Raw genomic sequence first — 27004 nt, 5'->3', positions numbered from 1 at the left:
ATAGCCCAAGGAGCAGTGGCCCAGCTCTTTAGCTGGCATAAATCAGCACAGTTGCACTGAACCAAGGGGAGCAACTCTGATGCACATAAACCAAAACCATGGCCCTGTGTTTCCAGAACCACATTTGGTAATATCCTGAGGATGTTTGAAATAAATAAATAATTCAGGGCTGTGTTATTCACCTGGCAAGCTCGACTTGCAGTGCTGAGCCAACCCTCAAGCACAGCCCTTCTGGTTGACAGGCACTGTTAACTCACAATTTCACAGCAATATCCACAAATACCCACTTTGACTCAAGAATATTATGGAAACCACTTTCCCACCCCAGATCTCTATCATGGAGGAATATCAAATTGCTACTTAGTACAGGAGTTTCTTCTGAAGAAATTGGCCATTAGATAGACATCTCACCCTTGCAGAGAGCATGAGGCTCAAAATCCTACTTTAATTAGTGTTTGATGAAGATGGACACCCAAAGCAGGGCACAAGGAAAACAGAAGAGCAGTGTTATAAATAAAACTGGTTTATGTTGGTTATCAAGTGCTGTAATTTAACAATATGGGAATTTTCTATACTAAACATCAGGCAGTATGTGGGAGCCCTTGGTAATTCCCCTCAGGCCCACCTGTATACCATACTTTAAATTAAGGAGAGAAAAATACACTGGTTTAAATTTTACAACAATTTTGGCCTGAAGCAAACCTCACATTTTCCCCTACACAAATCAGCTGCATTTAATTCCCCAGACAGCTGGCATGAACACAGCCTCTCCACAGGACACCTGAATTACAAAATTAGCACATTCAGAACTCTAAATCACATTCCATTACAGTAAGCCCTAAGGTCCAACATTATGGAGAAGGAGAATAAATTGCAGAACTTCTCCTGAATTAACCCTCTTAGCACACTCCCAAAGTTAAATTGCCCTTTCCTTGCCTTTACAGAGTCATGGGAACTTAAACACTCCCTCCTGTGCTTTCTCATCTGTTTCTCTTCTTGCCTAATGGCACAGCTCATGGGACAGAAAGTGAATACCTTGTCAAAACCTCACATTTGTAAATCAGCCCATCCCAAGCTGTTTTGTCCCACTTAGGAAATGTGTGGGTTAATTTTTCTGCCTGGTTCTTCAGACCTTGCTGACCCATCCCCTTCTCCTCAGTTGCAGTGAGTGACACACCTGCCTAGAGCAAGCACACACCCATCAGGTTCTCCTGTGTGCAAGTTGCTGCAAACAAAGTAGGAATTCTTGGGAGAAGAGTTGCAAGTTTGTGAGACAGGGATGTGTGCAGCACTGACCTGATTATATTGTTGCAAATTTCCTAGTTCTTGCTATGCTATGATTACATTATTTTTCTGTTGCAATTAGTCCGAATTTTTGTGTTAGGTATTGTACTCTTAAAGACCAGGGTTTTACAGGCTCAACTTTTGACTCAATAGATAAAGACAATTAAAAAGGTAATGCAGAGCAGCAGAACTTCAGGGAGGAAGAATAGGATAAGAAAAAATGACAGCCATGCTTAAGAAAAAGAAGTATTATATTTGAAAAAGCACCCTGTTTCCAAATTTTAGATTCTTCTTAATATTAAGTACTGAATATCAATGTAATGTTGAGCTACCTCAAACATGCATAAACATTCTTACATTTGCTCTGCTGTGCATTACTAAAATGCCAACATATGTGGGATTTAGTCCTTCCTCCCATCCACCTCACAGAAGCTCCTGGGCAGTTAGTTCTGCATGTGTCTGCCATGCTGAGACATCTTCAAGACTTGCTCCATTCACAGGTTCAGCTGTGCCTGGAGATGAAAGCACAGTCAAGATTCACTGGTATTTGCAGGGAGGTTCTGTCATTTGTTCATTCCTTGTCACATTTGTTCAGTGTGATAGGAAAAGGACTGGGTTGAATCATTACAGGCACATCCAGGACTTGTTGCTTGAAATTACCTCACATCAAAACATTAGTAATTTCTGCATGGAGGTGCCTTTCTGCTGTTGAATCTGCTCTCTTCTATCTTTTTTTTTTCGTACTTTGTTGACTGTCACACAGAAGATTTTTTAACAGTGACATTCATTATTTATATGCCTGAGATGACTTGTACTGTGCTAAGCCCAGCCAGACAGTATTGCCTCTTCTCTAAAGCCAGGTAAATCTATGCAGTTCTATTGTACACTTTCAACTTCTTTAATCACTAAAATCAATTATTTCTGAGGTGTTTTTGACTACATGTTCATCCAGTGCATCTTTGCCTCTTATTTCTTGTTACAGATATTAAATTATTATTGTATGGGATACCAGAAATCCATGACAACTGTGACAATGAGTTTTGTACTTTACAGAAAATTTCAGTGCTTGAAGAATGAGAATAAGCAATGATTTGGTATTTGTCTCCAAAAACCTTCCTGTATCCACCTTTGCAAAATGTACTTTATAAGCAAATAACCTATGTAGTTTAAATTCTCTTGTAATCAGTAGATGTAAAACTTGTGATAAAACAGACTGAAACAAATTGATTGTGCTAAGAAAAACAGGAATCTTGATCCTTTACAAGATGTGCAAGGGAGTTGCAATAGCTGGCAATTTGTTTACAGTTATTTGATTTGGGGAGCTGCCTCCCATTTTTGCAGCCTGGTCTGGAGAGGCTCCTTGGGCTGTGGGTCCCAGCTGCAGCTGACAGTGCAGGGGACAGCCAGCACCCTGTCCTGGAGCAGGTCAACAACGTGAGGCATCAGGCCCTAGAGAGCAAAGTGTGCTGAGCAGAGACCTGAGCAGGCTGTGTGTGCCTGGGGAGCAGCTGGAGCAGCTGCAGGGGCAGAGGCAGCCACCAGAGCTCAGGGGACAGGCACGGACAGGGGACAGCCACACAGGTTTATGTGCCCCCCAGCCCTGGGAAAGGTACCAGACACATGGCTGTTTTCCCATTTTCTGTTGGACATGCCATGTGGTGTGCTCAGAAGAGGTATTACTTTGCTTGAGGGTCTTCTGCTGCCCTGCTGGTGCCTTTGGCTGAGCCTCTCATGTTCTTTTCCCTGCTGAGAAAAGCAGATGAATATCTTGAGGGTCACTCCGTGCTGTAAGAGATAGGTAATAGATACAAAATCCTTTGCATCCTTTGCATACATACATCCTTTGCATCAGAATATTAAAAGGGAAGACATCATCTCCAATATTAAGCAATCATATTGTAGCAGAGGAGAAAAAAAACATAATTATGATGGAACAGCTCCATGAGGAAGGAACGTGACTCTCTGCTCCCAGAGATACTGGGTGTTAACTTTTAGAATAGAAGAATTAGACCATGTTTTATTTGGTTTCTGGCTTTTTTTCTTTTTTTTGCAGTGAAAACTAAAAGCATAAAATAAATTTTGAAAACAGATTTAGTTTAAGTATGTGTGTTGCTGGATATTTCAAGGAAGGATTTGAAGGATTCAGAGAACTTAATGAAAAATAATAACAACCAAAGAGAACAATTTGCAGTAAGTGGAACAAATAGAAAATAATAAAAGCAAACTGATTCAGTCTAATCTACTGAAACTAAACTCTTAGCTGAGTACATGATAATGGAAATAATTAAAATTACTGATTGGATGGGGGACAAGAAAATAGCAATAAAGAATATTGAGCTAAAGTATGGGAGAAACAGATGTTTTTGCAAAAACTGTGTGGGAGGCTTAGTGAGAGTACAAAAGTAGCAGCATATTTAAATATAAATAAATTTCTCATAAACAACATTTCCAGCTTCTTTTCCCCATGGCTTTTGCTATCCTTTAGTCAATTTAGTGAGAAATTTATCCTTGGGCATACTTTTTGCCTTCTCTGTCACAGTGCATCAATTATACTTCACACCATACAGTGACACTGGCTTGCAACATTGTTTTATGCCCTATTCTGTTATTATTTATGAAAAAAAAATCCTAGAAAAGCTATTTTAGAGAAGAAAGCTTCAGCACATTTAACCATGCATTCTCACCCATGGTAATTTTAATGTCCTATGTTAGTCCCTGCTAAAAGCAGTGTTAGGTTGTAGAATTCAAATGTCTTTTCCCTCCACTCTGCACAGATTCAATCACTGTATCTTCAAAGTCCAGGGTGTGTGTCAGCTCATGCTCAAGAAGCCAGCAGTGACAGAATTGAGATGTGCTGCCTTTCTGCATTCTTTATCATCCTTGCCTGAGAGAAAGAATATTCTTTACTGCAGTCCAGTTGCTGTGAAAACACAATTGAGTATTCAGTAAGCATCTACCTAACATTATTTATGAAAAAATAACTAGAGGAATGTTTACAAGAGGACAGTGTCCATCTGGAAGACTAAGGGTCAGGAAGCTTGGGCTGTGTAAGTGATTCTGTCACCTCCTGTTCTACTCATACCTTCTCTTTCTGTGTTAGGTTCCTGATACCTGAATGAGCAGGGGGAAAGTGACTATGAAGATATATGTTTTGACAGATCATTACTGCCATCAGTATATGATTTAGATAGGAACACTGCAAACCAACTCTTTTGTCAGCTGAATCATATTTTAACCCTGCAATCTGACTGCTATCCATCTCTTATTCCTCCAGTGTTTGGAAGAAAAATTATTTATGTTCTAAAGCACAATCAAATAAGGTACTCATAAAAATACTACTTAAAGAGGCACAGGCCTCTTTACTCTGAGGAAAACCCAGGTAAATTCATTAATCAGATTATAGATCACAGTTTTCTAAAAACAGCATTTACATGGAAGTTGTTAGCAGAAAAAACTTTATCTATTCCAATTTAGAAACTCCATCCTCTGCAATCTAAAAAGCCCTTTCTCTCCTGAGATGACATGAGCTTGTCTGGGATGTGATCTTCTAATTTGGTGACACATAGATCCCTAAAAATAATAAATATTAGGAAGGAACCCTGAAGAAGACAGATTAACTGGGGCATCCACTATGTAAAGAGACACTTGGACTCTTCAGCATGGAGAACAAATGGCTCAAGGGGATCTCACCAATGTGTAAAAATACCTGATGGGAGGCAGTAAAGGGGAGGTAGTCAGAGTCTTCTTCATGGTGCCCACAGGACAAGTGAACTGAAATACTGGAAATTCCATTCAAATTTAACAAAAAGTATGATTTTTTTTTTCAGTGCAGATGATCTAAAGTAGGTTAAGCAAAAAAGGTTGAGTCTCCATCTGTGCAGATATTTAAAATCCACCTGACCATGCCCAGAGCAACATGCTCTCTCTGACCCTGCTTTGGGCAGGTATTTGCAGTAGGTGATGTCCAGAGGGGCATCTCTGCCCACCTCAACTATTCTATGATCAAGAGGCCAGAGCTTACCATGCATTTTTAAAAACCTCACAGAAATTTCTCAGGTGAAAAAAAAAAAAAAAAAAAAAATATTCCAGCTCTGATGTTTGATGATCTTTGCCCTTTTCAGGTTCTCAAATTCATAAATGAGAGACAAAGACAGCACTTTAATATCCTTTTCTAAGAGATAATACCATCGACTACAAGGACAGACTTACCAAATACTGTTTGGAGAAAGCAACTGTGTTCAGTGAAAAGACACACAAAATCTGGATTAAGTCAATGAATTTTGCTGATGATACATAAATAGATTTTTTTTTTCCTTTTAATATTAAACCAGGGAAAAAAAAAATCTTTCTTGGTCAGAGAACTCACAAGCTGTCTTGAGGGAATCACTCAGAGATCTGCTCTGATCTGCCAAGATGGAAAGTTTCTTCTTCATTCCCAAAAGGCAAGAAAAGATGAGTGAGAGAGAGAGACTGAAAGACAAGGTGTCAAAATCCCACAAAATTTGCTATCACAAGAACAGGAGATAACTGAACAGTCTGAAACCTGACACCCTAATGTGTCAGCTTGGATGGGATGTGTTACAGACTCAGCTTGCAGAAAGCTGTGCATTCTGTTATTCTGAAATATTGCAACACTGGCAGCAAGGCTAATTTGTTACATTTATATAAGGCACCGGAGAGGGTAATGGTGTTGGGAAAATGATTATATTCATCCAGAGTATTGGTAAAACAGCTGCTTGGAGCAGTCACCATGCTCTGTGCAAGACCCTGCAGGTTCCCTGGCAAAAGCAGACATCAGATCCCTTTGGGAGCTTGACCTCGGGCAGCACCTGTTTGCATCAGGTGGAGTCCAGATCTGCAAATAAAAAGAGTTTGTTTCACTCTAGATTTGCAAAATAATCTAAGGACCCCAAATGAATCTGCTGTACCAACATAAACTGGGCATCAGGGGGAGAATATTCTGCAATGAAGTGTGGAAGTGTGATCCTGAATGTCTCCTTTGTACTCTGCCATAAGTGCCAAGAGAATGAAGAGCTATTTTAATAGGATGGCTGGAGATTTCTTTGATGCAGGCAGTGCTGTGCCAGCCACAGTCATTGGGAACAATCCAGGGTGGGCCCAGAAGAAAGTTCTGGCCAGATGCAGAGTACACTGTGAACTGAGACTCAGAAGGATCTCTGCCATTCAGCAGACTTTAAAGAGTTCTTAACTTCCCTATATGTTTTAGGGATCACCTTCATTCGAAGCAAAGCTCTCGGGGAAAGTCAGCATGAAGCCCACCTTTTATCTTTTTTGACCATGCTCTTAATACATTAAGGAGAGATCTTTGTCATCCATTCACATGAGCTCCCTGTGCAGGGCTGTGCAAGATAAATTATGGACAATACTTATTTCATTGTTAGAAAACCTAGAGAACCCCAGATGTTTGGAGAGGTCATTTACATCAGCTGATGGCATGTTCAGACAAAGTAATATTTTTTGTCTTATTTTATAAAAGTGAAACAGAACAAATCCTTAATGATTATTTTGTAACACAATGTGCTTGCACCCAAGCCACAAAAAATTCTGCAAACAGCTAGTGGTACAACTCTCATCCTCCAGACTTTTTTATCTCTAAGACAGGAGCCCAGGTCTTTCTTTTTCAGCAAATGAATTCCATAAGTCTGTTGGGTGAAGCAGTTCAACCAGAGTGATGTAATATGCAGGATGTTTGCAGGCATAGGTTTAATACCACTACATTGTTCCATATTTATAAATGTGTCACTTTTTACTGGCACAGCTTCACACATTTTTTATGAGAGCTGCTCTTTTCTTGGCAAAGCAGCACATTCATTACACCAACATCAAGGCTTCAATGAATAGAACCATCTTTGCATAACTCAGAGGTCTTACTCAGAGGTAGGGCAGATCGAAGAGATAAAGGAAGGAAAAACATTCCTGAAATGCAGGAAACCAACTGGGAAAGAAAGGGGTTTAGGAGGGAATGGGGAATGTATATATTCTGTGGTGTATTGTCTTATTTTGGAAAGAGTCAGAATTCTCTTGTGGGTTTGTCTCTGATCCCTTCAAACTATTTTGATGTATACTTGTGTGCTTAAAATTATTTCTCCTCCCTTTTATTGTGCTGTCATGTTAATGGATTCATGTGTCACTTTTTATTTTCATTACAATTTCTGTAAGGAACATGAAAAACTCAAATGCCTTAGTAATTTGTAAACTACCACAATGTACTTTCTTTGCCCTGACCTTGTCATTATTGTATAACTTAATTGGCCAACTATTCCACTTCTTTTCTTTTTCATAGCCTTATTATAGTGGAAAATGAAAAGAGACTTGTCATTGACAGTCAATCAAAAATGCACACCATTCAGAGATGAAAATAACAACTTCTCAATTAATTTAATAGAATTAACACTAATTATTATAAGTCTCCTGAGATTAAGATTGAGATCAGGACTAATGAGCAGACATTTAGCCATTCCTCCAACAAAGCTTGTAATAAAATTAGGAATGGGAACAGTTTAATTCAATCACAATATTGCAGTTCCAAAATTTCTACCTCAGTCTAGCAGATATTTAAGAGACTCCATTTTTCTGTGTATAAAGAGTCAGAGTACATCTCATTTTGCCTGTTCTGTTGGCTGAAGCGTAGATTTGGCTGTAATTTCAAAAAGTCTTTCCCAAGACACTTGATGACATTTTCACATTTTGGACCACCCCTCTGGTGGGAAGCATGATCATTTCACTATTATGCTGTTTTTTCTTGCAATAGCTTTAGTTTCTCTCACACAGTTTCTATCTTCAGATGGAGTAATTTTAAACTTGATAAGGAAAGGGAAGTCTTCTGTTTCTTTAACCAGTTCCCTAGGGTCTGCAACAAGATGCTCTGTGCTCTATCACAACAGTAACAAAAATTTAAAATAAATAAAATATGCAATAGACATGACAGAAACTGGTGCTGCAGAACTGGTGATAAATCAGTGAGGTCTGAGGAGAAGGAAGCCACAGGGGGAGGCTGCTTTATTATTACTCTGGGAAAATCAGACACTAGTCATTTAGTACCTGATTTAAGGTAACACAGGCTTCAAAATGAAAAACTGTTCAAGACAGAAGCTTTTCATTTCTGTGAAAACAAGCATTGTTATCACAGAATCAGTGGTTATCACAAAAATATAGCCAGATATAGTTATGAATATTTGTTGGTCTGGTATCCTGGGCAAATATTTCAGATTATATATTCTGCCTCACTGTATAAAGATTGCATCTCTAATTTAAGACTAATAGTTAAAATTGATTAAACATTACTTTCATTTAGTTTTTATTTCTTTTCCTAGTAATTTTAATTGAGACAGTTTTCTCTCCTGCCCAGGATATTCATCTGCACTTCACCTTCTCTCTCTCTCTGCACAGGCTACTTCTGCAAAAACCCTCCAGCAAGAAAGAGAAAATGGATTCAGTTCTGAAAGAAGTCATCTGATCAGGCTGATTACCTGTTGGACACCAGCTTAGAGGGCCCAGGATAGGGAAACCCTGATCAGGTAGAAATTACCTTTCTTTCCTCTTCTTTTTATTTCATATCAAAGAGCAGCAATTTAAAATGAGAGTGTGGCCTTTGGAAAATAAGCACCTAAACCTTTCTGTCATATACTACAGTGGTACAGGACTATTAGGTTGCACATTATTCTCTTTCTTTCTTGAACAAATCAATTTACTGCTTGACAAATAAGCATGTAATGCAAAATGCCAACTTACAGATTGGTGTCATTAGAGAGAGATCATGGTTTTATTGGCAGAGGACCATATTTTGCCTACACTGCAGATCTCTGGGCAGAAAGCTTTGTTTATAGGGGATATGTGACCCATTGCATCTGGTGCACTGTAAGGAAAATACTGATATGGTGAAATAGGACTAAAAGTGTAAGTATTTGGATCCACACACAAAACTGCCTGATTCTTCACAGACCTGTCAGAATTGGGAATTAATGCTGTTATAATTGGTGAAAAAAAAATTTAAATATTACATAGAAAGGGTTTAATATCCTGGAATGCAGATGTCTCCAGTGGTCTGTATCTAAAAGTTTAAATAATTATCCAATTTTCATTGTATTGCTGAGGCCACATACAAAAATTAAAATATCATTGATTGAACTTATTAAGGTTGCTTTCCAATAATCTAAAAATAATTTAATAGGAAGATAGGGGAAAATCTGCCATTAATATAGAGTCTCTGTAGCAGTTTTGAAGATTGTAATCAAAGTCTGGGAGGAAGAGGATTAACTTAAGCTGTCTCAAGTGTTGTCTCTTCTGTTGTATTGGTATAGTATGGTTCTAATATAGAAAAGGCAGTCTACATTTAAATTATTCATGTTTTTTTTTTTTTTTTTCATTAGACAATTTAAAGACTTGGTAAAATTTTTATGAAAGCCAGAGCCCTACAATAACTTTGACTCAGTGTTCCAAGGTAACAACCCTTTTCTCATAATTCCTTTTCTCAATAAAAACAAATTTAAAAATGTACATCTTTCAGGAGTGATGAAGCTCTGTAAACAAATATAAATATGCATAGCTCTGTTCCATGTTGGATGTCTGTCACTCAAATCATTGTCATGCCACAAGCTACCCCAATACAATCAGAAGGGAAACTAGATATAGTTAGATGGGTTTACAGGATGATATCTGCATGAATGACAGATGTTTGTGTTCTAGCAACATTATTGCTTCTAATAGCTTTCACTTTTATGTTCAAAGTGTTGCAAAATTACTTCCATATCTTAAAAAAAAAAAAAATAAAGAAAAGAAAAGAAAAGAACAGAGAATTATAAATTAGTTCCTCCCCACCCCCCAAATAAAAACATTTTTTTCAATAGAATGTAATTTGGGCAGCTGGTGAACTGTGGAGCTCACCAATCCATGAGTTCTCAAACACATCCAAGCTGTGTCTTCATGGTTCAAGGAAGAACCAACATTATGCCTGGAAGGATTATCAATCACCAGCTGCACAGCATCATCTGTTGTAAATTGGGAGCCTGATTAATAACAGGGATCTGAGCATGGTCCTTGGAAATTGTGGTCTTTATTGACTAACTGGGCTGGTGACTTTCTCTTTTCATGTTGTTTGCACTCAATTTGTGCTGCTTTCTGTTACCAATAGTGTATATTACTATTTCTGTTATGATTGTTTTCCACATTATATAAAGCCAATAGTCAAGTGTCAGGTGAAGCAGGCAAATTTTTTATCAGTTGTGTATGAGACTTTTGCCCTGCTTTTGATTTTCTTTCCATTCATCAGTGATTGTAGTGCACCTCTGTTTTCTACTGTTTTTATTGAGGGAATATCTGGAAAACAAGGGGAATACCTAACCCCATTGGTTAAAACAGCCCATGAACCTGTTCCACCTCTCAGAATTCCATATTTTCCCTTAAGTATTGAATCAATATTTTGGAGGTGATTTGCTTTTAAAAAAGAGTGAAGTTTAATTTTCTATTAGCACAACCACATTAACTATTTTAAACCTGACTCTGATCACACTGAACCTTGTATATTTTTCAAGTGATAAAATCAACATATTGCTGAAGGAAGGGACTTTGATTTTCTATCCCTCAGTTACCCATCACATTTTAGGAGCTTTATGAAAAGGAATAAATTCAACTTAAACTGTTTTCGGGTTTTGGTTTTTTTAACTCAGTAAATTCTGTTTTTAACTTTATCTTCATCCTACTTCCTTAGTCTAGTCTGAGGAGTGCACCACCAAATGTTTTTCTTGACTGGTGTGGATGAGCTAGAGCTTGTGTCCAGAGGATTCCCAGCAAATGTCTCTCACAGAACTGGCAGAGCTGACCCTTTTCTCCTGAGGTGCCACATTCAAACTGTGTAGCTGACAGAGAATTGCAGAACCTCCCATAATTACTGACAATTGTAGGTCAGTTCTCCAGGCAGCCTTACTCTCCAGATCAGCTTCACAATAGACCAGTTGGAGAAACTTAATATTTTAATGCCCTTCCTGTCTTAAAAAAATGGATGTGAGTTGGGACTTTTACCTGACACCATAGTCACTGCCACATTTCTTTTTGTTAATAAATACTTCTGAAAAATCTGCAACCCCAACTCTCAAGCAAAAAAATCCCAAATTAAACCTTAGCATGACAGGAAACAAACAAATGTAGATGCAATCATCATGTTTTGGCAACCAGACCTTTTGAAGGACAATCAGCACAAGCCTCTTGAAAACTTTTAAAGCTCATGACCTTGAGATGTGGTGTGTACCCCTAGAAATAAAGCAGATCATGGAGCAGAAGCCAAGAGCCCATGCCATTTTTTGCTGGAAGATTAACAATAAGCATCCATGAATGGCTTTTATGAACATAACATTGATTTAGCATAGATCACCTTTGTTATGTTCAATTGCTGTATATTTTTTTTTCCTTGTAACAAACCTCATTACAGTTATTTGCAAAGGAGATCTTCCTTTTATATTGAGGGAAGTTATTTTATTCCTTAGGTGGTCTGCAAGTGGAGACTGCTAGGAACTGATGGCCTCACAGTTGAGAGTATGGCATCATAACCTCATTTTGGAAGGGTTTCTGCTTTCTGCAGGGTCTGTGGTGCTGCAGGGTGGGAGTAGCTGGGGTCTGCACCACAAGCTGCTCTACCCAACCTATTTGGCTGGATAGCCCCCAGCACACTCATCCTGAGGCTCCATTCTGGCATTCAGTTTCTGCCTTAGCAGAACATATCCCAAAAAGCTCCAATGTTAGCATTATGAATTAACTTTGACCATAAGTTCTTTTATTTAGCAAATTAGAAAAAAACTCCACCTAAATCAGTTTGATGTCTCTATTGCCATCCTCCTCTAACCTAATCACAACAAACTCATCACACCAAAGTTTTAGAAACATGTTTCTGCACTAAAATACTTGTCAGTCTTCAGATTATGATTTATAGCTGAGTGTTTAAGCTCTACTAAATCCATGATTGGAAGACAAATATTGATGCTCCAGTAATTAGGGTGGAAAGAATTTCACAAGAAGGTCATTGCAAATGTACCTATGGTCCAATGCTGCATAATCAAATCCTGTAACTATGAAATACTTCAAGGCACCTCAGCTTGCTGGGGACTGAGCCATGGGCAGACTCTCCCAGTATCTCAAGCTTCTCTCTGAAATAAAGAGGATGGAGTTAAAAATGCTGAGTGTCTCACTAATTTGTGTAATCTACTGGGAGGACAAAGAGGAAACCCCAGGGAAACTCCAGCAACTCTCAAAAGGTGCAGCAGAGAAGTTTGCTCTCTCAGAAATTCAGCTCTCAGGAGGCTAAAGGAGGATGTCTGCCTTGAAAGAACAATTTCTTCAGCAGCAAGAAACCATTTTCCACTGGTTAAATGGAATGAAATGCAACCAGGACACTTTAGGAGGAGGAATTTTCTTCAGACTGAAATTGCTAAAGATACATTCTCAAGAGTGGCTCTTAAGAAGAGGTGAGGCCTGGAAGCACAAATGCTAAGAAGCCTCAATAAGGCAGCAGGGACATTTCCAAAAGAATATAATTTGCTGGAAACTATTCTCAGATGTGCAGTATTTTGAGCAAAGAGCTAAACTTTGTGATGAGCCCTGTAGCATCAGTGATTTGGGATATGATTAGTGTCCCATTGAAGTCAGCAGGAGATTTCTTCTGCGTTCAACTGGCTTTCCATTGCACCCTTGTGGGATGGAAAATTCAGAGTATAATTCCCAGCCTAAGGTATACAGTCAGGGGAGGAAAAACACTGCCTGCAACAAATCAACCCACAAACAGGCCAGCTGCCACAGACAAAAAAAAAGGTACAGCCAGAGTGACAGCAGGTGGAATCTCAGCATCTCTGGGCAGAGAGCAGGTGGGCAACATCCAGGCAGAGTGATGCCAGTACTGCCCAAGGAGCAGCAGCCAGCAGCCCAGGCTCCAGGAGCACGGCAGCAGAGCAGTGCATGCACCAACAAGCTGATGCACTCGGGCAAGCAGCCACACTCAGCTGCTGTGAGACCAAGGGCTCAGGGACTGCTCTGGGCAGATGAAGCTGAGGATGAGTCAATAGTCCTGCTCCAAGTAGCAGCCCAGGCTGTACTCAAAGCCCATTTAGAGTCCATTATCAGAGTGTCTGAACAAAGCCACCCCTTCCACCCCTTTCTGAAGTGTTAGTGGTTAGGCTGGCACTGGACAGAGTCTCCATCCCTGCACTGCCACTTGGAGACTCACTTTTAACTCAAGGCAGATGTTTATATCCACTGCTCAAAGGAAAGCAGAGTCCCTGTTGTGACCTGGAAAGGATGTCTGGAGGCTGCAGGGTGCCTGGACTGCACAGGCTGCAGCAGGAGTTTAGCACAGCTTTCTCACTCCAGGGTATTCAGGGATGTCTCTCCTTCCTGTCATTCCTTCAGGAACCGTGACCTCCCTGCTGAGCTCTTGTCTCCCACCAGTCCCACACCACCACCACCTGATGGCATCACTACTGGATTTAGAGAGGAATATAAAGCAGAAAGAGCTGCACTTGTTGCACAGAAAAAAATTCACTGCTATGCAGACAATACCAGAAACATTAAGAAATACCTATGGGCCTATTTACATCCAGCCACAGGATCACTTACAGTGACAAGCTTAAATAGGACAGAAGCAACAGCCCACCTGAGCATTCAGGGCTTTGCTGGAGCACACAGGGGCAGCTTTCCTTTCCATTGTTATTTGTGCCACGTGGGGAGACAGCATTGCCCACATTTCTGTGCAGGTCTAATTTATTTAAGACCTGCAGTAGGAAATATTCAGTTTGGCAATTCTAATGTGCAGCTCCCCACAGTCCATAGGATGCACTTTTTTCTAACTGGCTGGTGTTACCTCCTGCTGTATTAGCCTGATACTGCCCTCCTGCTGCTCTGTCCACCTGCTTCGAATTAATTTCCAAAATGCATCACTGCTGTAGGATCTTCTCCCTGAAGGTGAACAAGTTAATAGGTTTGCTCTACTTGATGTACTCATAGATTCCTTCTGCACTGGGATTTGACTACTGATTATGCATTTTTTCATCTTCTCTTGCTAAGCTGAAGATAAAAATCCCCTGGGCAAAGGAAGATACCTTAATGCAAGATACTTTAATCCAAACCCTGAAATGGGCACATATAAACATGAGTCATGTGCTGTTACCAGTTTTGTTGTAGTTCTTGTTTCTTTTCAAAACAAGAAGCAATGGGAAAATATACAATGTAATGTTTTGAAGTAGATCCAAAAGTAAACTTACTTTTACATCTCTCAAAATGATTTCCCCTGCTCCCCTTTTGGAGAAGACCTGTAAACCTATCAGAATGATAACCTCCCTGCAAAATATTTTAACTGTGAAAGACAATAATACTCCTACTATAGAATTCCACTCAATGGTTTAAGTAATTTGTTGACAGAATTACATTTTTATTAAACCTTACACATGAATTTCTATACAATCTTTTTGGTTTCAGCCTTGTTAAATTGTATGCCACTCTTCAATATGAGACTGTAAGAGCTCCAACTGTGCAAATATTCTTATACATATTACAGAAGGAAATTTGTTGCTACCTTCTCTTTTTTCTTCTCAGCTAAATTATTATATAGCATTTTGCAAGCACTTAAGGATTTGCTGAGAAAACAATTCCTTACTGTGTCAAAATGACCATCTTTTCCTGTAACATATCTGGGTGTACACAGATGATGGAGGGAAAGTTTCTTATTTTCAAATGTAGTTGAATGAGCTCTTACTGGAAAATTAAAAATTTCTGGAGACAATTTGGCAGAACAGATGTATGCTTTCCCCAAACGAGAAACATGCATCTGTTTCCTAGAAATCTAAACAACAACAGCAAAGAAGTCACACAAACAAGTTGTGTGGGTTTTTATTTTTTTTTTTTTCTACAGATGGTTCTTATTTTTATACAAAGAAATAAGGGGGGGAAGCCACAGTGGAGGTTTCTAAATGAAGGAATGAAGTGCATTCTTATCAATGAAATTTAAATGGTCTCCAGGATGAAATTGTTTCATACAAATCTGCCCAATTGTACCTGAAAACCATACAAAAGGCTTCCTTATTAAAATGCTGCCTTTCAGCCTTCCTGCTTCCATTTAGTCACAGTCTGATGTCCCTATCAATTCATTTTTTCCATTTCTGTTACCTGTAGATCATTTTGTCTTGCTCCTACAATGTGGATTTAGAGTTTGCAGTCAGGAACTGATATGATCCAGTGCAAACCCTTTTGATTAGATATTCCTGTTCCATGCTCAGAGCTGACAGGAAGGATTTGCTTTTTAATGCCATGAACAGAATTTCCCCCCATCCCCATAATCATGCTTTTCAGCCACTAAATAGTGAATTGATAGAAGAGCTACCCAGACTACCAAAAATCCCCCATCCAGAATGGAAAAATATATCATTGTAATTAAGTATTAGGATTAATTTCCTAACACTTAAATTTTTCAATTGTCCATTTGAGAGATGTGTCTCTAATTAAATTTCACTTTGGACACTGTAATGAAAACAGCATCATCTGGAAGTCCAGCCTCAGCCAGCCTGTGTGGATAGCAGTGATAAGGCTGGGTAATTGCAGGATTAATAACTGGCCTTTTATTGTGTCTGAAAGCAATGCAACAATATATAGACTTTCTGAGTAACTTTAAAACATAGCCACATTGTACAATATTGCTACCCTAATCACTTTTTCCTTTCACTTTTTTTTTTCTGTTTTTTTTTTTTTTTTTTTTTTTTTTAAATCATGGGAACAATTGGACTACAAAGGTGTGATTGTTCCTAGGTCATATTCTCCTCTAGGGTTTCCAAAAAGCAAGCAATGCTGCTCAGGCAGCTCCAGTAGCTCTGTGACAAAGTAGAACAACTTTCAATAACTGCTGTTATTCCTCTTCATTTACAGTGCAGGCCACAGGGTAACTGTTTAATGTGGTAGCCAGTTCTCTGAACCTCTTGTACATTTGCTGAAACATGAAGCATGTTCCTAACACTTTGAGATTCTTGAATGAGTGTGGGATTTCAAAGTTTAAGAAAAAATAACAATCCAGGGAGTAATGCTATGCTGAATAATCCAGCTCTGGAGACAGAGCCTCTGCACAGTAGCATCCTTCCTTTTGTGGCTGAGACACTTCACCCTCAATTAGAAACAGGTACCTTTTAAGAGACACATTCCTCTTTATGGCTGCATGGAGATGCTGAGAAAGAGGCAGGAAGTAGGAGCCAGGCAGCCAGCCTGCTCTGCTGGGCTGCTGTGGACCTCAGTGGATGTGCAGAGCAGCATGTAGGCATGGACAGGTTATCCATGTTGTCTGGATACAGCATGAATGCAGGGAAACCTGAACCTAATCTAATAGCTGCATGAAAAGAGCTGGTAAAAAATCCCTATGTAAAACAATCTTTTGTTAAACAGGCAGCTTGTGGAGGAAGTTGCAAAAATTGCCCAGGCTGCTCTGGAATTGCCTTGCACTGCCTTTGGGCAATTGGGCACTGACTGCAGAACATCCTGCAAACCTTCTCCCTGCCCCACCTTCTCCTGGGCACCATTCCCACTTAAGATTTGTTTCTAAACTTCTGCAGAAAAGATTACTTTCATCCCCACCTTCCTCAGGAAATCATATCTCTTTTCTCCTGCATGAGCTTTTCAGGGGCTATGCCACACATGTTGCCCAACACAAAAAATGTCTTTGTAATATATACTTGAATGCATTTTTCTAAATTCACCCAGAACTACTCTGAATGAGTCAGTCTTGGGACCTTGCTTAACCATCCTGAATAAAAAGCCCAAAAAAACTAGCTAAGTAGCATTATATTGATTGAACAGACTCAATTTGAATCAATGTGGCAAATTCATGAATCCTCAGGAATTCTAAAAAGCATGTTCTGTAGAATTATAAGTGCACTTAAAAATCACTGTTTGGGATTTGTTGAATTCATTCACCTTTCCACATCATCATAAAGCTCCTTCTCATCTCCCTGTGTAACCATTCCCTGCATTAGGAGAATTTATTTATCCTTCTCACAGAATTTTAAGGTCAGTCAGAAAAGTTAACACCATTGCTTTTCACTTAACCTTAAACTGTATTTTTATTCTCTGTATGAGCACCTTAGTGTACATATTCCCAACATGAATATACACCTAACTCTGACCAGATCCAGAAACTCTGCCTTCCACTCATTATCTTCAGTTTAACTGACTACAAAGATTTACATCTCTTTAGGACATGATTTCTTTGACATTTTTGATTGGCAGTTGAATATTTCAAAAGTATTGGCCAACATAGAAGCCCCTGGGCCTTTACATATTATACAATTTTAGATGTGGAGAAGCATAGCCTTTTCTTCCATATGCATTAGCCCTGTGCATTTACTGTAGACTAAATTGAGTTCAAGCAGAATGATTTCTTTGAAGGTGGATGTTTGCTAAATCCTGAACAGAATTAATTTCAGCATTCAGAGACACAAGCTGAGTACTAGTATTACAACTCTTCAATGGGCTTTTTGTATTTTTTTAATAAAAGCAAAGCTCTTAGATACAAAACTGAACTGCCATGAGGAATGATTTAAGAAAATGTTTAAAAGAATTTTTCCATTTTACAAGTTTTGTATTTTCATGGCAGAAAAAAAGCACATCTGAATTTTAGTAAACTCCTCCATAAGAAAAAATCAAAAATGTCAACTTTTTTCTTTGTTTCTTTGCAAGTTCTAAGGCATCACTGCTCTTCTGGGTGAAAATAGAGAGATACTGGAAGACTACTGAAGTGTCATCCAGTAATTTGAGAGTTTGAAACATTTTAATTATCAAGTATATTTCTGGCTGTCAAGTGTAAGACAGAGAAGCATGTTTGTGTGCAAGCCTATACATACAAGCCATAAAGGGAAAGAGGAGTCTTTTCTGTTCTCAAGTAACATAAAATCCAAAGGCTTTTGTTAGAGATACTACTTGGAAAGCACTGCTTAGTCTGAAATCTCCTGAAAAAAATATAGTGATATTTCTCTTCTAGAGTTTGTGTATCTTCATCACTTAGAACTGTTAATGTTCATCATCCTGCCTTGGGAAAACCAGCAAGGGAGTCTTCTCTTGGAGAATGGAAAGGGCTGCTCTGTGACAACACTGAAAGTTTAACTAATTTCTACTGACAATCTCTGTCCTGATGTCATACACTGCTGTTCCACCCCACATCCATATGCAGTGAAACAGGGTTACAGAAAAGGAGGATTGGAAAAGGCATGCAAGAACCAAGGCCTGAAACTGTTGCCTAGTTATGGAAGGTTTTGCCATGCTTATTAATCTCTAAGCCCTTAAGCAATTTTTTTATTTTTCCACTGTAAATACTCTCAAGTCATTCTAGCTGCACAGCTAGAAAAAAATCATCAAAAATTGTCTGTAACCCAAACACAAACTCACACAAGCTGCAGCACACTGCATTTTTTGTGGTTTCATTTTTTTAAAGGTGAAGCTCAGAAATACTCCATATGATGTGCATTGATTAGAAAAATTACTGCAGCATCTCAGCATCTCCAGGCAGTGAGAGGATCTTTTCTCCACTCCTGTAAGAGTCACATGATAGCTTACTTATGATTCCTGCCTTAGTGATCCAGCTGTGATATTCATAAAGCCACCATTGAACCTCTTGCCTCTTTCTTAGGAGTGCCACAATGTGCAGCTTCCTTTGTGCTGCCCATATGCCAGAAATCATTTTAAGAGTCACCCTTGCTCTTCTGCTGATCATTGCAACAGACAGGAAGGTGATTTCAGGAGAGCTGCTCTCATTCCCACTGCTTTCAGTGAGAGAAGAAATCTCTTCTGTCTCCTCTCTGAAGGAAGTACTTGGCAGAAGCAGCAGACAAGTTCTTAAACTCCTGTCTGTGCTTCTTGGAACTGATACTAGTGCAGATCGCAATTAAAAACTGTCAGAGTGATCAGTCTAACATTTTGCTGCAAATCTATTTAGTAACAAAGGGTATTAGATGGGGAAATATTAAACAGTGAGTACAATATCTTTAGCAGAATGGCATCATTTGCCTTTAGCTAGTGCAGGATTTTTCCTTTGCTCTGTGTTCAGCATCATGCACAATGAAGGACATGAGTGCTCCAGATACTTTTTTTTTTTCCATAACCACTATTCAGAGTGGGAGCTGTGAATATGTCCCTGACAAGACTTGAAATTTAAAATAGAACTTGTTACCATTATTTTCTTAAGTTATTTCATGGATACTAATTAATATTCCAGCTACTTAGGCAATCCTGGTCCATCCCACTGAAAGGAAGTCTGTCTCCAGATTACCAGCTGAACTGACATCCTTGTTCAGCATCCTGAACACCCTGTTGTGCATCATTACAAAATGTCACTGAATACTGTTCCTAAGAGTTCCTGTATCACTGTGCTTCTCTCAGCCATCCTGCACAGAAGAATCTGCAGTTGTTAAGCCCTTTTGTGCCCAAAGGGGAAGGAGTAGGATTTCAGGATACATTAATACCTCCACAAGGGAAATGTGTTGCACATGCTTGGACTCACTCAGCCCCAGCCCAAAGGAGGAGCCCTTAACAAGCATCACTTAGTAGTGCTAAGTGGGTGAACAAAGTAAAAGGGACAGGAGTGCTACTCTTGAGTCAGATGGATCTGTGCACGTCCAGATGCCTCTATCACAATGACTGTAGCAGAAGTTTACTCCAGGCAAGGGCTACATATTCACCTCTGCACAGCCCTTTTGACTGCAATAACATCCACCTGGCAGGAAGCATCATAAGCAAAAGGAATAAACACCAGGGGAAAGAAGAAAAGCACAGTCACAGGCACCCCAGTTATCCAGAGGTTAGTATGAATTTAGGGCAGGACAGCAGGTGAGAAGGAGACTGTGACCACCCTGTGTGACAAAGGCATCTGTGGGAAGGGGGGGCAGAGGTGCCTCACACTTGTGTCACCACTACAGGGGAAGTTTGTAGGAAGGGCAAAACCAGTGCCAAAAGCGACTCTCTGTCCTGTGACTACATCAATTAACAGTTCAGAAGCCAAAGCTCTGCAAGCTGCACCCCCTTCTTGGAGGCTACAGCCCAGATCAAAGAAGTGAGAGCATTGCAGAAGTGAATTTTGAAATGTGGAGGGCCCAGAGAGGATTAATAATAAATAAAGTACACCTCAGAGGAAAAACTTTGAGTTTCTCCTCCAAGTTGCAGGCAGCTGTCTGAAGTCAGTAGGAGAAGTGTGTTTATAGCTGTGAGCAGAAAGCAGCACTGTGTGCCCAGGCATTATCAGTCTTTTATTCCAGAACACAATATCTGCTTGATAATGCATACACTGTTTTGTTGTTCGTTGTCTGTACACCTCCCAAAACAAGCTGTCCCCCTGTGGTTTTGTAATCATGGGAATATTCTTGATAGCCCTGTTAGACGGGTTTTATCCTGGCTCCAGACATCTTTGGAAAATAACCTATTGAATCACTTCGGAAACCAGGGCAGAGTTGACTTCCTGGTGGACTCCAAACAATCCAAAGGCTCTCCTTGGAAAGCACAGCCTGTGCTCTGCTGTTTGTGCAGTGCCACACTGCCCTGCAGCTGGGGTAATCAGCTCCATCTCAGCAGCTCCACCCCCACCAAAACAGGAGAGAAAATAATGATCTATTGTTCCTGGGATTTATGGAAGAACTTCTTTTTTTTTTTTTTTTTTGTTTAGTTTATTTTAGACACTTCTTTTAAGAGATAGCAGTGACCTGCTTGCTGAAATGCTTCCTTATTTCTGTGTTTACCTCCTGTTATGTAGAATGCCAAATCACGGCTATGATTACCTGGCAAGCAAATGTAGAAAAAATATCTGTTTGGGACAGTTTTTTTACTACTGTGAGGCATCTCCTTGATGTTACATAAAAACAAATAAAAACAAAGACAAAACAAAACCAAACCAAACAAAACTGCTTCTTTTCCTATTATCATATGAAGAAAAAACATTTTCAAGTGTAAGGCAGTGCCAAATGGTTCAGCAGATTTCAGAGACTTCGAGACACTGACAGACTGCATCTCCTGCTGTTTACCAGAGGGATTTCAGAGGTTCTTTCTCTTCAAATAGGCATATTTTTCTGTTCCTGAGGGTCAAAACTTGCCACTTCTACACCACTTCCAGCAGGTTTTTTGACTGTGCCATGCTCTGCCGTGTCAAGAGACTCTGAAAAGGCTCTTGAGATTTCTCAGTCTGAGGGTAAATGGGAAAAATCAGTTGCATCCCTGCAAGCATTGCCACCTGAAACAGTAAAATGCAGGGGGGAAACACTTTTAGTGGATTGTTTCACTGCATAAAAACCCCTTCAGCATATTCTAATGGCAATGTATCAAGCTGGATTACATGAGTCATATTGACATTATATGATGTGAAATTGTGACATATGACAGAGTGCCTAAAAAGTCATTCTGCCTCAAGAGTTTATAACCCAAAAGGAATTTAAAGGCAAATTATTCAGACATGCCCACCCACACCCTGCTATTATCTGCAACAGCAGGGGACTCACTGGATGAATCAGATCTTAGAGATTCTTTCCATGTGCACAGGAAACACTGATTAATTGGAACAGTGACAAAAAAAGTCTCTTTACCAGGTAAACAGAATTCAGCAGTGGGATTTTACTTAATGAATAGTATACAGTTGAGCACTTCGATCTGTGGAGTGAGAGGTAGAGAAAGCAGCTGCTATCCAATTGCTTTTTCATCTGCTGGAAGCTTGATATTATTAGCACTTTCCTCCTTCAGTAGTCACCACAAATGCCAAATTTTGTGTCAGGCAGCATTGCAGAGAGAGACCTCCCCAAATTAAGAGAGAAGAGAGGTAGGACTAGAGATCCTTATTCCATCTGCTTTCTTCACAAATATTCCATTTCCTCACTCTGGGCACCTCCCTCCTCCAGTGCCAGACTGGTTCCCACAGTCCCTCCCCAGGAGTTCCCCTCACCCCACTCCCAGGATTTGGGGATCCTTGGCTGGGCACCTCTGGCACCTCTGGCACTCCTCCAGCCCCACTGCTGATCCTGCTTGCTCTGGGTGCTGGTGCACTACAAAGCATCCTGGATTTAAATTGTTTATCTCTCCAAGCCTCAATTTGTGATCCCTCCAAATGCCTTTAAAATGAAAGAACCTTTTATTTGTGCCATCTTTGTTTGAGAAGCATGGGGAGATTGTCAAGGGCACAAAATGCTTCTGGCACCAGCTAGTCCTGCTGAAAAACAAAGGTGCTTGGGCATGGAAGTCTTGTTTATGCCTTTGAAAAATCTCCTCCATAATCTCATCAACACTAAAAAACTACAAAGTAAACTCTGAATTCAAATAGTGGCATCAAAAAAAAAAGAAGAGTTTATAGGATATGTGATGGTAGAAGACTCGATTTGGCTGCAGGGGCAGCCAGCAGCTCCAGCAGCTCCTGACTGGCCTGTTTGACCTGATAATAATGTTTAAAACTTAAAAAAAAAAAAAAAAAAAAAAAAAAAAAAAAAAAATATATATATATATATATATATATAAATATGACTATAGACTTGAAAAGAAAAAAAAAAAAAAAAGAGATGAAACAGACCTGAGGGAAGAAGGGTGCCTCAGAGGACACTGGTGGGATTCAGAGAGAAAAATGTATCATGGTATTTATTCCATGCTTTAAGGAAACAAGGCCACTTCATGTTGTCCCAGGTGGTGATGCAGGAAGATGATAAAGGTGTCAGAGGCAGACCATTGCCTGAGGGCAGGAAAACAAACAAGAGACTCCTTGGCAATTTCATTCTAACCTTTAAGGGTTAAGGGAATATCAAAATATAGAACTTCTTCAAAAAAACATCTAAAGGCAGCTGAGGAGAGCATATATATGACCATTTGTGAGGAAGGGAACTGGTCCTCTACTGAATAAATCTAGAGCACCTTCCCTGATATTTCATTCAAATTAAAGAAAAATAACATTTTTGTCAAGGAATTGATGTAATTTTAGTTTAAAAACAAACCTATAAAAGACTTGAACAAAAAACAACCTCATCCTTATTTTTTCAGAACTCAAATTTTCATTCTACAAGAGAACAGTGTGTATGGGTGACTAATAACAACCCAGCCATCTGGACTTCTCTCAGACAAACTCATGTTAATTCAAACTACACAGGCAAAAAAAAATAAAATATATATTGCCTGCCTCAGAGCATTTGGGAAAAGTGTTATGGTTTGCAGAACTGTCATGCACTGTCAGCAAGCAGCAAACTTTAGAGCACCTTTAATGTTACACCACAGTGCTGTTGTAGTTGACAATTAAAATAGTTAATGTGCAAGCTGGCCTTTAAGTGTTCCACTAATCAAAATAATGGATTGCTTTTGTGTGATGACCCCACAGCTGTACCAGTCAGTGCTCACTGGACAAAAAGGAAGTTTTTAATAGTGCCCAGTTGTGGCACTTGTGTGTTTCTGTGGTGGTAATGAGGAAGGATGGGACTTTCACCAGGCTCACTGGGCACATGGGGGTCCTGGCAGGATTACCTGGGTCAGTGTGATCCCAACCAGCCTCATGGCCTTCCAAACCCAGAGCAGCAGGGGTTTGGTCCTTTAGCATTTTCTCATTGCTCCCACAGGCACACAGTGTCCCCAAACCCTCTTGCTAGAGATATTTCTTGGCTATTTACAGAAAGAGCCTTCCCCTGTGCCTGTGTTTGTGGGATTTATGGGGCATAAGGAATGATAGGGCTGGACTTCTTGCCCAGTTGTTCAAGGGCAAGTGGGAATTTGTGTTTTTCTCCCACTTACCTGTGCTCTCTCCCACTTACATTCAGCAGCACAAATAAATCCAGTGCATTCTCCTTGCCAAGAAAGATTAGCACACCTAAGAGTTGAAACCAGGGCAGATTGCATTTCAAGTAATTTTCCCATTCCCCCATTCTCCCCCTGCCTCCAGCTTTTTTTTTTTTTTTTTAATTATTCAGATTAAAAATGAAATGCAGTTGTTATATTATGATAATATCAAACTCATTAACATTAGTCAGAAAAAATGCAGGAGGTAGGCTGCCAAAAGCTAAGCCTTCACTTTTTGCATTCATTCAAGTAAAGTTCATTGAAATGGGAATTCATCCCTTTACTCTGGATTAGAATTGAACTCCTGGTGTATTCAAAGAGTTGTGCAAACCATTCTGGCTCAGAAGATGCTTGTGGAAAAATAGTTTTCAACATAACTGCTTTATTACAATTTTAGTTCTGTGACCTTATATAGAAAATTCCTTTTCGAGCTCAAGAACACCTAAGGAGGAACTTAGTCATGTTTATCAATGGGTGGATAGGTGTGCTCCAACTGACAGTGTCTAACACTACAGACCATAAACTTGTTAAGAAATATGTTAAAATATCTTATTACCATTTAGTACAACTGCACTATATGTACAAAATCACAGTCTGGTTACTCATTTCCAATTCCCTTTCCAAGACAATTCCCCTTGCCTACATCCTGCATTTTGTCTGAAAATAAGGCTCATCCCATTATAAATCAGAGCAAAGGAGCCTCTTTAGACAAAAATACAATAACCTTCTAAAGTTATTTTTTCATACAAGTTTCTATTTCTAGAGTTTAGGATTAATTTTTGCAGAACCTAAAACAACCAGACAGGATGTGGCTCCCAATTCCAGCATTTAATTACAGGGATAAACACTTCCATAAATTATTAATTCTTTCCTGGGAGCAATTTTTGACCCCGTGGACGACAATACCATCCCTCTAGTTATTTCATTATATCAGTCTATATTATTGCCACATATTATTTCCCTTCCAAAATGTTTATATAAAATTTATAATGTGATGAAAAGATCTTCCCCCTAATTTTTGTATGTAAATGTAAAATCTTGTCCATTTCCTCACAGTATTTGTTCTGTTTAATTGCATTTTAAATGAAGATAAAGTAACTAGCCCAAAGACATCAGCATGTTCTGCCAGGGCTGTGCAGACTCTGCTGGCACGTGTTGAGAAGTGCTGCACCTCAGATGTGAGCTGATCTTCTTGGAGCCTGTCCTGAGGCTGGGAGCAGAGCAGCCTTACAGAAGAGCTTGGGGGAGCTTGCCACCCCTCCCCTTTTCTGATCTGTTTCCAGCATTAGGACATGTAAAGCCCAGCAATGGCTTGCAGAAAAAGTGGCTTTTTCTGCCATCACCAGCTCCTCCTCCAGCCAAAACAACTTCAAAACATCCTGAAGACAGAGTCAGGCAGAGCTGGTTTGCTAAAGCAGCTGTAGGCTCCAAGAGCCAGTAACACTGAGAGCCCTGCAGCCATTCAGCTGAAATAAATCTCAGGAAGAGAGGGGACTGAAGACTACCCAAGTCTGAATGGATTTTCAGAGGTGACAGGTTTGCCACAAGCCCTCATGTCTCAGAAGCCACCTGTGTTTGTGCCCCAGCCTGTCTGGGTGAGCAGGGAGTGCCAGCTGCTCTTGGATCTGGCAATCAGGGCACCACACCTGCATCCTCTGCCCTTTGGTGATGATTGGGAAAATCCTTACAGTCTCCATTTGTAAGAGGTTGATGTCATGACAATCTCAGCAAAAGAAATGGTCCTCATTTAGATATTTACAGAAACTTAAAAGATTCCTAATTTATACACAAATAAATAGGGATTGTAAACATCAGGAAAAGAGGACAGTTAAATCAAAAATCACCTTGCCATGAGCAGATAGGTCGTTTGAGGTTGAAGGTGAATTTTTTGGTTAAATAGGACCCCTGAATCTGCCAAAAACCTAAGAAATTCTCCGTAATTTTGTGGGTGACTAGGCATTTGGAGGGCTTTAATAACTGCTGGTAAGAAGAAAGCTCCACACTTTTGAAGTTGCTTTTCCATATGAAATGTATCTAGTGCTATTTAAACAAGAGATAAATCTTTTCTAGTAAAAGAGATGAATAAGACTAGTACTGAAGAGAATAGAAAAGTATCAAGGAGGTTTTCCAGTGACTTCTTATCCTGAAAGGGACATTTCTACTTTAGTCAAGAAATTAATTTGATCTATAGAACCTTTAAAACTAATTTTAATTTTTTAGAACTTGAACCACATTCAATTATTTAGAGTATTAATATATGTTGACTTTTAGCAACATTTGAGATGGTTATCAGCTCATCTTCTTCAAACTTTCTGGCTTTTTTTTTTTTTGAACAGTATAAAAGGTTTTAGGCTGGGTGTAGCAGTCAGCTTAGAGGCAGAGGGATAAGAAGTATATTCTGTAATGTATACTCTATAGGACAGAGTCTGGGTGGCCCCAAAAAAGGACATGCTTCAATCTTATCTCCTCCACAGTAATTACCCTTTAAAATTTGATTCAGTCCTTCAGAGCTAAAAGGGTTAGAAATGTCAAGTATCCTCATTTATGCCAGAGTACCCTCCCCAACACACAACACAAAAAAAAAAAACCAAACTGAGCAAAAACTCCAATCACTTAACACTGACTCCACTAAGAAAAAGCAAGGCCAATATTTATCCACTGTATTATCTGCCAAGAAGGGGAACTTGACTCATGCTGCTCAAAGACAAATATTAATAAAGATCTGAATTTCAGGCACATGGGAAATTTCTGCCTTTCTTCCCTGAATCACGACGAAAAGTTGTTTTCCTTCTTACAGCACATTTGTATTTAAAACTGAAAACAGAAATTCAGAAATTATGGGGTTTTTTTTGTTTTTGTTTTTGTTTTTGTTTTTGTTTTTGTTTTTGTTTTTGTTTTTGTTTTTGTTTTT

This window comes from Oenanthe melanoleuca, chromosome 8, assembly GCF_029582105.1.
Source record: "Oenanthe melanoleuca isolate GR-GAL-2019-014 chromosome 8, OMel1.0, whole genome shotgun sequence".
Classification (NCBI taxonomy): Eukaryota; Metazoa; Chordata; class Aves; order Passeriformes; family Muscicapidae; genus Oenanthe; species Oenanthe melanoleuca.
The sequence above is the reverse complement of the archived record's forward strand: the minus strand, read 5'-3'. Positions refer to the sequence as shown.